Raw genomic sequence first — 14805 nt, 5'->3', positions numbered from 1 at the left:
TGCTACACAGGAAACCGGACAGACCTCTGCCGTATGGAGGCTGGCTCTGTTCCAAGGTTTCTAAACTTGATGTTGCTAGTTGAAGTGCAGCAGTTTGACTCATAAAGTTTGAGCCCTGCTTTGATTAGTTGATGTTAGGCAACTGCTAGTGGGATGTGGAAGGTGGTGGGGGGGGACGGAGGCCGAGGAGTTCTGAGGGGATGGTGGGACGTCATGGTGGAAGAGTGTGGTGTCCTGCTAAGTTCATGGCAGCCAGGAAGGGCGGGGGGGGGGGGGGGGGGGGGGGGAGAGGCAGTTCATGGCAGCCAGGAAGCAGGGGTTTGGGGGTGAGCTGGGGAGGGGGCGCACATCTATGAAATGAGCTGCTTCAATCCTACACAAAGTTAATCCTTTTGGAAAAAACAGAAACTTCTCCAAAATTTATGCTGAGATAATGCGCCAAGGTCAAAGTGTCCTCATGTTAAATAAAAGAGGTGAATGTTGGACACTTGACTCCTGGGACACCAGCATTAATGCCCACACTTAAAATATACATTGTTGTGAGGATTTAGAATAAAGAGAAAGAAAAAAAAAAAAACCTCGAGCATTTTGTGTAATTCGATAGCATATTCCTATTCGTGGATATGGTTTCAATATAAAAATTGTGGGGGAAAAAAAACTTGAGAGAAGTCTACTCCCACCCCTGGTCCTCCCTTCCTGTTCTCAGCCAGCCTTTGTTGTGTACTGGTGGACTGTGGTCAGGATGGGTTGTGTGGCATCGGGGGAGTATGCAGTGCTGCCAGCTACTGGCATAGGCCTCTCTGTGCAGGGGGCACAGCGCAAACACCCCCTAGATAAAGGTGGGCATGACGGCTTTCCCACAGCCTGCTCAGTAGAGTGTGTCAATCTCTCAGATGAATCCCTGCCAACGCCTTTCCCTCTTAAAGGCACAAATGAATGTGGCTGTCATTTGCATGCAGGAACCATGACTTAGTTGTCACTGCATCCAGGAGCTGTTGAAGTGACCTAATTTCAAGTCATTTTTAATTCAGAGATGATCTCTAACTAGGGGAAATGCCATCATCGCTCCTTTCCCCGGCCACTTCGCCTTTACGTGAAAGCAATGTTTGGACGTTTCTTCGCCTACTGGCTTTATGAAGAAAAAGTTAATCTACCAACCTGCTGGGTTCAGCTTCCTAAACCTTGCTTATGCAAGGCTGCTTGATCACCTCTCTCCTTCTCTGTCTCATGCACACACATGTATGCACACAGGTACATGCTTATGTGGACTTTTATGTGATTTAATCAACATCTAATCATTCTTAGTGTTTTGTTTGCAAGTAAACAAAATTCTTTATGTACACAGACTCGTCGGAGGCCAGAATATTTTCTACTGGCAAGTCATCGTCTTATATACAGAGATTTCATCATTCCATTTATCAAAAAAACTCAGGCTTCTAGCATTTTCCTTTTTGTTTAGGAACTATGCTCTGAGCACTTGTCAGAAATAGTGGATCAAAGTCAGAGGTAGGTTTTCCACCCCAGGTGTGGCGCATCCAGCACGTTCTCAGGTACGCCTCCAGTGGCCACACTGTCATGGCGGCTCTGCCTTCCAACATGGCTCCCTCCACTGCCCTGCCAACAAGATCTCTCTGGGAATGCAAATGTTTTTTTTCTTTGTATGTATGAAAATGCTGGGAGCCATTAGCCAAGTAGGTGTGAAAATTTCCTTGCCAGCGTACCCCATGTTGCAGTGACATTGAATGTAGGTGACCTTGCTCAAGGACCAGGGCGGATTAGGGTGTTCCCGGTTTAGGATAATCGGGTTTAGGGCGTTCCAGGTTTAAGATTATTCCTGCTGGGAATAGGGCGTATCCTGCTGCCTGAGTTCCCCTTGAGTTCTCACGGGATTCAGACAGTATTTTTTGGGAGACAGAAGCCCAGTGGTGGTGGATTTGGGCAGAGAACGTGGATTTCCCCAGAACGTGTTTGTAGACGGCTGGTGTGAGTTCGGGAATAAAGAGTTGCTGTTTGAATCTACAAGCTGTGTGGTGGCTCGTGATTGTGTGCCCAGCCAGACTGTGGCATGAAAAGGGCAAGTGCTCCTAGCAGCAGCCACATACATGGAAAATTATACATTTGACCTGCTGAAACATCTCTATCAGGTAAGAAAATGTCAGGTAATTAGAAATACTGGGAGAGCTCATGAAATTTTATATGTCTACCTGATGCAATTTCCTTTGAAAACTAATGCTTGAATTTGAAAGTGTGTTAAAAATCAAAGCCTGCCTTTCTCTTTCCGGGCATGCCTCATGCTGAGCACTGCCACTTATCTTTCAAATTTTAAACACTTTGGAGCTTTTCAAATGAACAAACTTTTATTTATCAATAACTTCATTATTTTTAGTCTATACTAGTGAAATGATTCACTTTAACCCCAAAGCTATTCCCTGTCTGAGGGTAGATGACGGCTGGCGGTGACAGATGACTGAATCCCACATCTGGAGATCCTGCCACCTGTAAACACAGCCTTTGATCAGCAGGGCCTCTGCTAGATCTGGTTCCACCTCCTGCAGTGATGACATCTCTAAACCCACATCTAGAATTATTTGGCACTTTAGATCCACATAGTCTCATACAACAATCCGCATCCTAAAAGAAAATGTGACAATTTTCCTTCCAAGAATAATGGCATGCAAATAAACTACAGAAAGTTTTAAATGAGAAGACTTTAGAGACCGGTAAGAGGGTGAATGGGATGATCAAGCTGGAATTTTAAAAACCAGTGGACTGTTCTGTGATGCAGATGTCTTGTGTCCACGGATCATGATGTCCTATGATGGAAAAAACAGAACTGGCTATAAAATGAAATTATAAGAAAATAACAATGAAGAACCAAACCCTGGGGAGAGGGTTAACTCCCCTCCTCTGCTGTCAGCCGGATTCACCAAGGTTGGATTGTAAGTAGCCTCTCGAGGAGACTGACTACTCCCTGTTGAAATGTAAACACTCTGTGCCAGGCTCTTAAGGCCAGAGATGCAACAGATACCTGTGAAAAGAGTCCTTTCTTCTTAGACTTTGTAACTTTCTGAATCTGTAGGAATGTAGCTGCATCACTTAGTTGCTAGGCCAATTAACTGCTATCTGAACCATAACTTCCTAGGCTATAGTTCTTAGAACTACAGCTCGTAGGGAGGTAAACTCAAGTCACCTTGAGTCACTGGTGCCTGTGGTGAAGGCCACTTCCTGGTGACACTGCAAGTGTGAGCTACTTATCATGAAATTCCTGTACATGGTCCTTGGTTCTGTAGGCCAAGAATTCACCCCCCCTCACCCGATGTTGTTAAGAGAAATGATGTCAAATATACTGCAAAAGCTCCATGTGACCTCAGCTCTGGGGCCCAGAACTTCAGAGCACTAGCTCCCTTGGGTCAGGGTTAGCAGAGCCTGGTCTCTTGCTGAGCACGATTTCCATAACATTTACAGCCTTCAACTCAAGAGGAGCCAAGAAAACAACTCCGACAGTTTCAGAATCTACCTAAGACATAGAGAGATTAGGTATTTGGCCAAATCTTCCATAACTGTATTGCTTTCCCCCATGGCCTGATTGCTCAGAATACAAAGCTAAATTGTCAATAATTCAATAATTTGAAGCTCGTTTTTTTTCCATGCTACACGACATGCACTTTTGCCTGTATGTATTAAGCTTTCCTTTCAGGATTCCGTGAGCACTTACTGTCATGCTTGTGAATCATCTGTGTGTGACAGTCATCGCACACAGCCCGTAGTGAAGGCAGCCACGGGTAAAACTAATATTCTCCATTGAATTATGTCCTGGGGGGTGTGAGACAATGGGCATCTCCTGAACATGTTGCAGAAACACCTGGCGGACTTGTTAACCCTAGGGCTGAGTTTCTCACTCAGTAGGCCTCAGGGAGAGCTTGAGAATCTGCATTGGTAACAGATTCCCAGCAGATGCAGACGCAAAGAGTTCAGGGACCACACTTTGAAAAGCCAAGGCATAGGAATAAGGCTTGGTGGCTGCCATTGATGCTACGAGAGATAAAACCAGGCGGTAACAAAGAAAGTGTTCATCTCCACACATGGGCTGACAGTTTTGCAAACTTACTGAGGGGTTCATGCTGGCTCTTTCACCCCCTAGGCCTAAATTATATGGAAAATATAAAGGCCATGTCTAACAATGGATTGATTAGCTGATCAATGAACTAACTTATGAGCCTTTCATTGACTTTAAAAAATCATAATTGTGATGAGTCCTGTTCAACACAATGTGAACAAAAGTTTGGAACAATAAATGTTTCACATATTTACCATGTAAAGTGACACTGAATGCCCACTCTTGATGAGCTAGGGGCATCACCTGGAGTCATCCTGACAGTCATCCTCATTCAGAGTGTGAGGGACCAGATGGTGGGTCATTTCTAAAACTAGGGTGGATAATGGGACCTTGTGGAGTGGGATGTAAGCTCCTCAGTTAGAAATTACCTTGATTATTTCCCCCAGAGTATGCCAGACAAGTAGGTTGGTTTAATTAATTAATTAATTAATTTAGGTACCAGCTATTGAACCCAGGGCCACTTAACCACTAGCCATATACCCAGCCCTTTTTAAATTTTATTTAGAGACAGAATCTGTCTCTAAATAAAATTTAAAAGTTGCTTAGCACCTTGCTACACTGGCTTTGAACTCATGATCCCCCTGCCTCATCCTCCAGAGCCGCTGGGATTACAGGAGACATGTAGGTTTATTCAATGAAAATCAGAGGCACAGATCACCAGAGACAAAGACTTGTAATGAATGTGTAGGGGCTGATGATAGTGTCCCAAGCCACTGTGTCCCCACAGTGCTTCAGGATGTGTGGAGCCCATCATTGCTTCTGTGGATCAACCCCATCAAACAACTTGTGCAATTTCACAGATATATCATGTACTGAATGTCGACATCAGCAAGTCATTATTATGTGCATTCAGTTGTATTTCCAGGCTTTATTGAGGTTGCATTATCCTCTCCCTCAAAGAGCAAGATGTGGCCAACTCTATCCTTTCAAACACAGGCACACCACATCATTCTCCTCAAAGTCCCAGCCCATCCAGGAAATACTCCTAGATACATCTCAAGGACAAAGATGTCCTCATCTTGTCTCCCAGAGATTCAAACTTTGGCTAAGTGCAGTCTGAACACGTTACCATGCTACATAGTAAAAAACAAAATAGTCTTGTGCCATGGCACACACCTGTAATTCCAGTGGCTAGGGAGGCTGCTGAGACAGGAGGATCACGATTTCAAAGGCAGCCTTAGCAATGCTGAGGTGCTAAGCAACTCAGTGAGACCTTGTCATTAAATAATATACAGAATAGGGCTGGGGATGTGGCTCAGTGGTGGAGTACCTCTAAATTCAATCCCTGATACTGCCCCAATAAAACAAAAACAAACAGATGCTTCCTAAGATTTGACTTTGTAAATATTTCATTCCTCCTTGGAAAAGCAAGCTAGATAATCCATGCAACGTGTTGATTGCAATACTTCTTGGTTCACGGTAGGCAGTCAAGAAAGCATAGCTATCATGACTTTAGTCAGATTTGAGTATCCCAAGGCATAGATCAGCACTCCATACTTCTGATCAAGTACCTGGAAGGCAGTGAGTGCCTAGCTGGGAGTGTTAATTATTTATTTTCCCGTGTACAACCTACCAGGGGTTGTCAACCTGATTCCTATCCTAATTGGACTAAAAAAACAATTTTTTTCTACCATTTTCCATTGGTGATTCTCTCAGGGTTGAAAAGGAGAGCTAACTATTCCCCATCCTGTTATTGCATCACCACACTGACACTGTGTAATTCCTCTAGCTTAATGTATAGATCCCCCATGAAATCTTAATCCAGCTTTAGGAGCAGGGTTGAGTCTATGCAGAATGATCAAGAAGCAGATGGAATTCACTTTCACTCCCCTCTCCTACCCCCAGGACTCAGCCCTCTCTCTCCTCCCAACTCTTCCATTTGTTCTGAACTCTCAATGTCTTTTTCCTCTATTCATTTCCATCCCATCCATTCCATAACTATTGATTGGGAGTCTCCACGGCATTACCCAGGGCGCTCTGCTAGACACTGCAATTAAAAAATAAACAAGGCTCCATCCATCCTCCCAGTTAAAGGCTTTCTTTAAGCAGTTATGAAGATATCACAGGCAGGGACAGTAGCATTTTTGTGGACCCCCACCCCCATAGCACAGTAGTGACAGGAATTCAGCTCAGCGAGTTAAATGCTGTTAACAATATCCTCTTTTGTATCTTATTTTGACTCATTGTTCAGAAAAATATGTTTTATGAACTATGTAATAAAAACGTCCTGAGAGCCTGCCTTGTTAGCAAATTCTCTGAAAAGCTCTTCCTATGCATTTACTAAATTAGTCTGTTTTCTGCCGTCCTTTGTTCCCATCGAATATATTTTAAGAACTCCTTCCTCCTGAAATTACCATAATTAAGTTTAAGCTTACTGTATTATCTTTTCACATGTTGTGCATAAGTGTGCACAATTGTCTACTGTATTCATGGCTACTTTTTTTTTTTTGGTCTTGATTTGTTTTTCTCTCCTCAGAGTTATATTGCTAGAACAGGAGTCAGGAGCCAGGAGCAAGGGTTCTGCTGAGATTGCTGTCCTCAGGAAGAGAGCTTCTTAGCACTTGGGTCTCTATGTTGCAATTTTAATCATACAGTACAATGTTGCTAGCCACAGACAATTGGATCCCCATTGTTAGAGTCTGTAAACAAGTCAAAATAACACCTGGCATCTTGCCAGAGGAATGTTAGAGTTCATAAACATGTCTGGATGGTGCCTGGCAAAATGCCAGAGGGAGTGGTTTGAGAAGTAACAAAAGCGAGCCATTAAGTGTGGAGATTCCTTATTGGTTGACTGATGTATCTAGTTTATGCTAATTAGATAAGCTGTGTGGAATGTATAGATACTGCTCCTGTCCTGCAATAAACGGCTTCCACTCCTGCTGTATCAATCTACACAAGTTGTTCGTCACCCCCCCGGTTATTTTGCTGCAGCCGGACTGCGGCACCCCATAACTGATTCATCTTGCAGAACTGAAATGTTGTATCTTTCTGCCCTCATCTGCTGGGTTTTCCCTTCTTCCAGCCCCTAGTGACCACCATCCCGTTTCTGTGTGACTCTTTTAGATTCCAACTAGGTGAGGTCATGTAGCATTTGTATTTCTGTGTCTGGCTTATTTCTCTTGGCACGATGCTCGCCAGCTCCATCCAGGTTGCTGGAAATGGCAGGGTTTTCTACTTTTTTAAGGCTGGATAATTTCATATTGTATGTGCATACCATGATTTCTTATCCAGGCATCTGTTTTAATAAACATTTATCTTGTTTGTTTGTCTTGACTTGTGAATAATGCCGCAATAAACATGGGGATGCAGATAACACATCAGGATTCTGATTTCTATTCTTTGGGGTATGTAGACCGAAAAGAGGCATTGTTGGATATTCTGGTTCTACTTTGAGTTTTTTTGTTTTTTTTTTTTTAATTGAAGCATCCAGGGGTGCTCAACCACTGAACCACATCCCCAGCCATTTTTCTCTTTTATTTTGAGATGGGGTCTCACTAAATTTCTTAGAGCCTTGTTAAATTACTGAGGCTGGCCTTAAACCTGGGATCCTCTTGTCCCAGCCTCCCAAGCCACTGGGATTATAGGAGTGCACCACCACACCTGGTTCACACTGTTTTCCATAAAAGAGGTATCAGTTTACATTGCAACCATCAGTGTATAAAGCTTCTTTTTTCCCTCACACCCTCACCAACATTTAGTACACTTTCAATAACAGACATCCTGAGAAGCATGTGTGATATGTCATTGTGGTTTTGATTTTCATTTCCTGATGGTCAGTGATGTTGACCAATTTTTTATATGCCTGTTGTTCCTCTGTATGTCTTCTTTTGAGAAACATGTATTTGGGTCCCTTGTTCATTTTTAAAGAGGCTATTTCTTCTGTGGCTCTTCCTTCTATGTTTTGAATGTTAACTCCTTATTGAAATTGGGCCCTCATCTTATGCCATACTCAAAAATCAACTCAAAATGCATTAAAACCTATATATAAGACCCGAAATCATAGAACTCCTAGAAGAAAAGCTCAGGACAAAGCTCCAAAGGACAATGATGTTTTGGATGTGATACTGAAAAGCAAAAGAAATAAAAAACATATATATATAAGCAAGTGGGAGAATATGGCAATAAAAAACCTCTGCACAGCAAAGGAAGCAACCAATAAAATCAAAAGGCAACCTATGGAATGGGAGAGGACATCAGCAGAGATATTGTGGATGGGCAGAATCTATTGAGCTACATAGTAAAGGCTTGGAGCCGCAGTGAATTTAATACTGTACCTATGGAACAGGTCCACAGCAGTCTTTCAAAACTGCAGATTAACAGTATTTAAAAAAAAACCAAAGAAAATCAGTTGACTACAAAGGTGGCAAAGAAACCCATGAAAATACAAACCTACCCAATAACTTTATCTTCTAAATATGATGGGAAAGGTTATCATTTAAAAATCCTTCACTAATTCATCCCAACACGTCTCTTTGCTCCTCGTAGGAACATAAACTGCAAAACTAAATAGTCACCATGTGATCATATGAGCTACTCTAACCTGCTTTTACTTCTGCATACCAGTTTTAGAATGGAAAAAGATCTTCAGAGGACGCATCAGGTACCAGGCATCTGGCATTTAGCCAAGAGCTTCCTTAAGCTGAGCTATTGCCTTCAATCCCGCCTGGCCAACTGGACCTGCTGGAAGTTGTGAGCTAGACCACAACTAGAAGGTTCCAGTTTCTCTCCATCTCCAGAGTGAACAGCCATGACTGACAGGAGGGGGATGAGCATGGAATGGCTGACCCTTGACTGGTGAGCTTTTCTCTGATGGAATTTTAGACTTTCCATGTGAATACACATCTGGATAGAAATGCAAGGTAGAGAAGGAACGCACGAGGTGTAATTAGACAATGATTAATTCCCTTGGGTCCTTTGGCTTCCTAGAGAACTGATTACTCATAGAGATGGGGACCCAAACCATAAAGCTGGGAACAGGTGAGTGTCACATTGGGACGTTGCTAAGCGACAGACCCGGCCAAGAACAGGAACCATTGAGGTTGGAGGAGGGAAGAAGAAAATATGTGGAATTGAGGAAGGAGTAGCAAAACCCGGCCTGCCCTCCTGCCACGTGGAGGCAAGGGTGCACCTGCTGCTGTGGAGTTACTGGCACCACAGCAGGAGACTCAGACACGTGTCACCTTGCCACCTCCTCCACCTCCTGAGTGAGGGACTCTTTGCAGAAGGGCGTTTGCTTAGGAGCTGGGGAAGGATAAAGTGTCTGGTTTGACAAGGATCTCCCTGACTGCCAAGTAATTTTGCAGAAATGAGGCCTTAGGCTCAGAGGGCTTTGCAAAGATTTCTAAATCTGGCTCCGTGAAAGAATCATCATTTGTATGACTGTCACACAAAGGGAACATATGGCCAGTCAAGAAAGAAGACTGTACCCACACCATGGGCCTGATCTATTTCCCTCCTGCTTGAGAAAGTGAGGAATGTGTGAAAGTAGAAGCCCTCTCCCCCTTCTCAGCGTGCACACACACCTGAATGTACACGCACACACACTCATACTTACACGCTCTGTGCAAGGAGGAGGAGGAGGACTTCTATTTGAAAGTGGTTGAATTCCAGAGTGAAATTTAAATTTGGCAAGATGCTGGCAACTCCCTTCCTCAAATTATGACCATAAATATCTCCAGACATTGCTAAATGTCCCCTGAGGAGCAAAATTCCCTCCACCCCCCAAGTTGAAAATTCTTGCTCTGGGGAAAGATCTCATCCTTGAGTGGCTGCATCTCTGTCCTTTTACCTGTTACTCAGACATCCTGTGCCACAAAGTGTAAATTAAAGGGAATACACCTACTGACAAGCCACGGAAAGAGCAGATGTTTGCTAGCAGAATCAGGGGAAAGCTAGCAGTGCGTGGCAAATCACTGGAATTACTTCTCTATGGGAGACCCTTGGCAGGCAACCTCAGCAAGTGTGGGCTTAGATGTGCTTAATTTTTATGCCAAATATCAACTGATTTCTTAATTGTACGCCCATGGCATTTTCTAACTCATACCCAAACTAAGCAGAAATGTAGCCTCTCCCTGCACACCACAAGATGAACTGCAGATAAAGCTGCAGGGGACCTAGATGCAGTGTGAAAATGAAGTCATTAAGTTTTCAGCCTGGGATCTGACTTAGGTGTTTGGAAAGCTCTTCTGTCTATTCTCGGACTCCTACAGGAACATATTGTGTCTCACTTCTCCAGGTTTTCCCAGAACTCTGCCCAGGCCTCTCTCTAATCAAGTTAGTGGATGTCCCTATCTTTATCGGCTGAGAGTCCATAGTGTTTACACCCACAATTAACTCATTTTCAGGCACAACTGGGTGTGCAGTTAGTATATTCAATGAATGACTGAATACCTCACAAGCTGAAATACATGCACATCTGTTATGGTTTAGATATAAGGTTACCCCCCAAAAGCTCATGTGGGGAGACAAGGAAGACCGCTCAGAAGTGAAATGACTGGGTTGTGAGTTTGGGTTATAATCTAATCATCTATAATATAAATTATTGGGTTATAACCTAATCGGTGTATTGATTTACTGATATAAATTACCTGGGTGGTAATTATAAAAAAGTGGGGTGTGACTGGAGGAAGTGGGTCAATGGGGGTGTGGCCTGGGGGTTTTTGTTTTGCCCTGTTGAGTGAAGCTCTCTGTTTCCTGGTTGTCAGGTCCTGAGCTGCTCTCCTCCGCCAAGCCCTCCCGCCATGATGTTCTGCCTCACCTCAGGCCAGAGCTGTGGAGTTGGCCAAACATGAACTGAATCTCTGAGACCGTGAGCCCAAATAAACTTTTCCTCCTCTATATTCTTCTTGTCCCTTCTTTTGTTCACAGTGACAAAAAAAAAAAAAAATCTGAGTCAAACAACATTCATGTTTCAATTGTGCTACACATAGCAGGGTCCCCCTTCTCTCTTCCATGTTAGGAAAGCAATATTCAAGGACACCATAAGGGAGGCTTTATTCAGGAGTGAGGGGAGGGACACTATTGAGATGGATACAGGGGACCCGCCACAATGGAATTTCCTGTGAAAGAGAAAGTCTGAGCTCTAAATCCAGCATGGGCCAGTGGGAATTCAGAGACAAAATCCTTGTGGAGGTTGGTGCATGGAAAAGGAACATCCAATTCAGGGGTGTCTCAGTCCTTTGCTTTAACTAAATACTCAAATTAGGTGATAAAAACAAACAAACAAATAAACAACAACAACAAAAAACAGGGACTTATTAGCTTACAGTTCTGGAGGCCAGGAAGTCCCAGAGTATGATGTCCGTCAGAGCTTGTGTGGCTTCAGTCCACAGCAGAATGCATAAGGGCCAGCTGGCTTCTGTGGAAGAGAGAAGCACAAGAGGCAGCCCTGCTTTCTGATGACCTATGCTTGCCATAGCTATACCCTTCCCTCCTGCAGGAGGTCCATGCATCCCTCTCTCAATGGCCTCCCTATCCTCCCACCTGCATTCAACAGTGTCACATTGGGTATCAAATTTCCACCTGAGTTTGGGTGAGGACAGATCCCATGCTAAACCAGCCTAACAGGACTGTTGCTGAAGGCAGGTTAGAGGGACAAGGCCTCACCTGGGGTTTGGTGGAGGGAGAGGAACCAGATGGGAAGTTACGGGGGAATAGACGTTGAGAGCGAGGAGTTCCTGATAACCTGACTTAGTAGGGTTCTGGCTAATCTGGATTTTATAAGGAAGAAGCAGGTGGGCTGAGCAAAGAACCAGGAGCCTGACTCAAGTTTGCTGGAGGCAAAAATCTGTCAGTGATCAGGAGAATCTGTTTCAACAGGGTGGAGAGAGCCCAGGGCTCTCTGCTGGCTGGTTGAGGGTTGGTGGACATTGTCATGGCCTGTGCTCCTCAGTGTGCATGGAGTGGGTCTGCCCACGCTCTGCCTCCAGATGATTCCTCTTTCCCTTCCTCCGAGCTGACACACACCGGCTGGGCCCAGCTGGGCTCTGAGGCTAGGCAATCACTGCTACGTCCTCTGCCACCTCAGCCCTGGCTCTGCCCCAACCCCGTGTGCTTTCTGCCAGGTCATTTCCAGTCTAGGAGCCAAATCACCATAACATCCGGATGATCCTATTATCTTGGGTTGGTTTAGTGGGGAGCTGGCACCAAATTCTGGTCCCTGAGCCATGAGGAAATCTGGGAGACAGTTCCTCACTGACTGAAAAAAAAAATGAGAGTAGATGTTCACTCCTGTCTTGCCAGTGGTCGGTGGTGCTGTCCCACCTGGTGATGTTCAGATTGATGCCGCTACCTTAGGACAAGAGGGGAGAGCAGCAGGACAAGGCACACATTGAGAGTGAGAGAGAGAGATGCTCAGTGCTTGATGACATAACAGGTCCACACCAGACCCTATGCTGCCCTCTCTTCTAGACTCTTGCTTGTGAAATTAAACTATATAAATCAGTTGAATTGGTTTTCATAACTTGCACAGAAAGATTTCTTCCTCTGCCGCAGTCCGGCTGCAGCAAACTAACCGGGGGGTGATGAGCAACTTGTGTACATTGATAGAGCAGGAGTGGGAGCCGTTTATTGTAGGACAACAGAGGTATTTATACATTCCACACAGCTTATCTTAATTAGCATAAACTAGATACAGCAGTCAACCAATCAGGAATCTCCACACTTAATGGCTCGCTGGCGTTTTGCCAGGCGCCATCCAGACTTGTTTACAGACTCTAACATTTGCCTGGAGGGTTCCAGCGGCTGTACAAGCTCCCTAGGGCCAGGTGGTCAGTGGGTGTGGACTTAGGGAAGGGCCAGGAAGTGGGCATCGTGCCCTGCTTTAGCTACTATCTTAAACAGCCAAGGATAAAGCATCCTGCTGTGCCTTTGAAAGGAAGGTCCCTTTTTTCTCCTCTGGTTTTACACTTAAGAAAATCCCATCAACACTTCTCCTTGCTATTCTTTATAGGCAAAAGGGCAGGTGGCTGGGGGCTGGGGTGGGTCAAGTGGAATTTCAATAAAGAAGAGTGAACTGACAACCTGTTGCTAAAGCCACAACTTGTCCTAAAGCTTGGAGGCCCCTGCACTTTGCCCTTGACCACCTCACTCACCTCGCCCCCTCCCTATACAGCATCACTTAAATCCCAGTCACAGCTAGTGTCTCTGGGGTTTCCTCCACCACATTGTCTCCTCCAGGCTCCAGGTTGACCTCATCTGGATGCCACCTCAAACTGAAAACATCCAAAAACAACCCAGGCATGATGGTGCACACCTGTCATCCCAGGGGCTCAGGAGGCTGAGGCAGGAGGACTGCAAGTTCAAAGCCAGCCTCAGCAACTGCAAGGAGCTAAGCAACTCAGTGAGACTCTGTCTCCAAATAAAATACAAAATCAGGCTGGGGATGGGGCTCAGTGGTCGAGTGCCCCTGAGGTCAATTCCAGGTACAAAACAAACAAACAAACAAACAAAAAAAACCTGAAAACAAACTCTGGTCTTTATTTCCAGGATCTCTTTTCCTTTAAGCATTTCTGGTTTAAGAAGCAGCAGTTCCAGCAACTCATCCATCTGGGCCACAGTGTTAGAGTCCTAGGTTCTGCTCTTTCTCTGGCATTTACATGAAACTCATCAGTAAAAAAGTCTCCTTCCCAAATCTTACCACATGTGACCCTAATTGAATGTCCATCTCCTCCAAAATTCATGTATTGAACACCTCGTTGCCAGTGCTGCAGGACTCAGGACTCCGGGGCGAGTTCTAAGGGGAGGTGCTTAGGGCAGGAAGGCTGCAATTTCAAGGACAGACCAACGCCACAGTGAAGGGGGGTTGGGAGTGGGCTCTCTCCTTCTGCTCTTCCACGTCAGGGACTGTCTTCCTCCCTCTACAGGATGCAGCGTCCAAGGTGCCATTTGGGGAGTGGAGAGCAACCCTCCCCAGGCCCCAGACTTGCCACCACCTTGAACTTGAACTTCAAGCCTTCAGAATCAAAAGAAGTGAATTTTTGTTCTTTATGAATTATCCAGTCTCAGATGCTCTGTCATAACCACATACACACACTAGGGGGCGGGGAGAGGGAGGAAGACACCCTCTTCTCTAACTCAAGCTGTTGTCATTGTCACCAACCTTGTGTCCCCACCTCTGCCCTTGCTTCCTGGTAGCTGCCCAGTTTAACTTTCTAACTCGCTACCCATAATAAACTTTCCCAGGGTATTTGTATGGCACTGAGAACAAAACACAAAATCCTTTTCTTTCCTGGGCTGTTCTGAGATGTACTCTGAATGTCACATGGCATTGACCCTAAGGAGCCTGGAGAAAATTGTCTGAGTAGGTGTGTGGGCTTCCTAGCTTGGCCATTGGCATATCAATCCCTGGTGGGCAAGGTCAGAGTCCTCTGGGAGATTGATACAGCCAGAGAGACAGTGAGGGAGTGATCCATGCTCTGGTCACCGAGGGGTTGACTAAGAATAGTCTTTCATCAGCTAACCTACTGATTCCATTAAGAATTAAGAACCTGTTATGGTCTTACAGTATGGCAGCGAGCTCTGCCCAACCACTTGTACATTATTTATGGGGGGAAAAAACCCAACTCTGCTAGTTGACTGCTTTGTGAGTAATGTAATACCCATTAAATCAGAGTTACTGGAAATGCTTTTTGTAGTCAAACTTTCCCAATCACTGAATATTTTCCATGGTATCTGTCCACGTGGCAATA

General features: G+C 44.8%; 1 long non-coding RNA gene across 1 annotated transcript; it reads left to right on the top strand.

The window, feature by feature from the left end:
- The first annotated feature begins 344 nt into the window (after positions 1–344).
- LOC124081789 (uncharacterized) lies at positions 345–10954 on the top strand. Its single transcript, XR_006848124.2, has 3 exons — positions 345–2144; positions 8681–8911; positions 10822–10954. It is a non-coding gene; the product is annotated as an uncharacterized LOC124081789 (long non-coding RNA).
- The last annotated feature ends 3851 nt before the right edge of the window (positions 10955–14805 follow it).

This window comes from Marmota monax, unplaced genomic scaffold, assembly GCF_021218885.2.
Source record: "Marmota monax isolate L192 unplaced genomic scaffold, Marmota_monax_Labrador192_F-V1.1 WCK01_AAM20220418_F8-fsc00590, whole genome shotgun sequence".
Lineage (NCBI taxonomy): Eukaryota > Metazoa > Chordata > Mammalia > Rodentia > Sciuridae > Marmota > Marmota monax.
The sequence above is the reverse complement of the archived record's forward strand: the minus strand, read 5'-3'. Positions and strand labels throughout refer to the sequence as shown.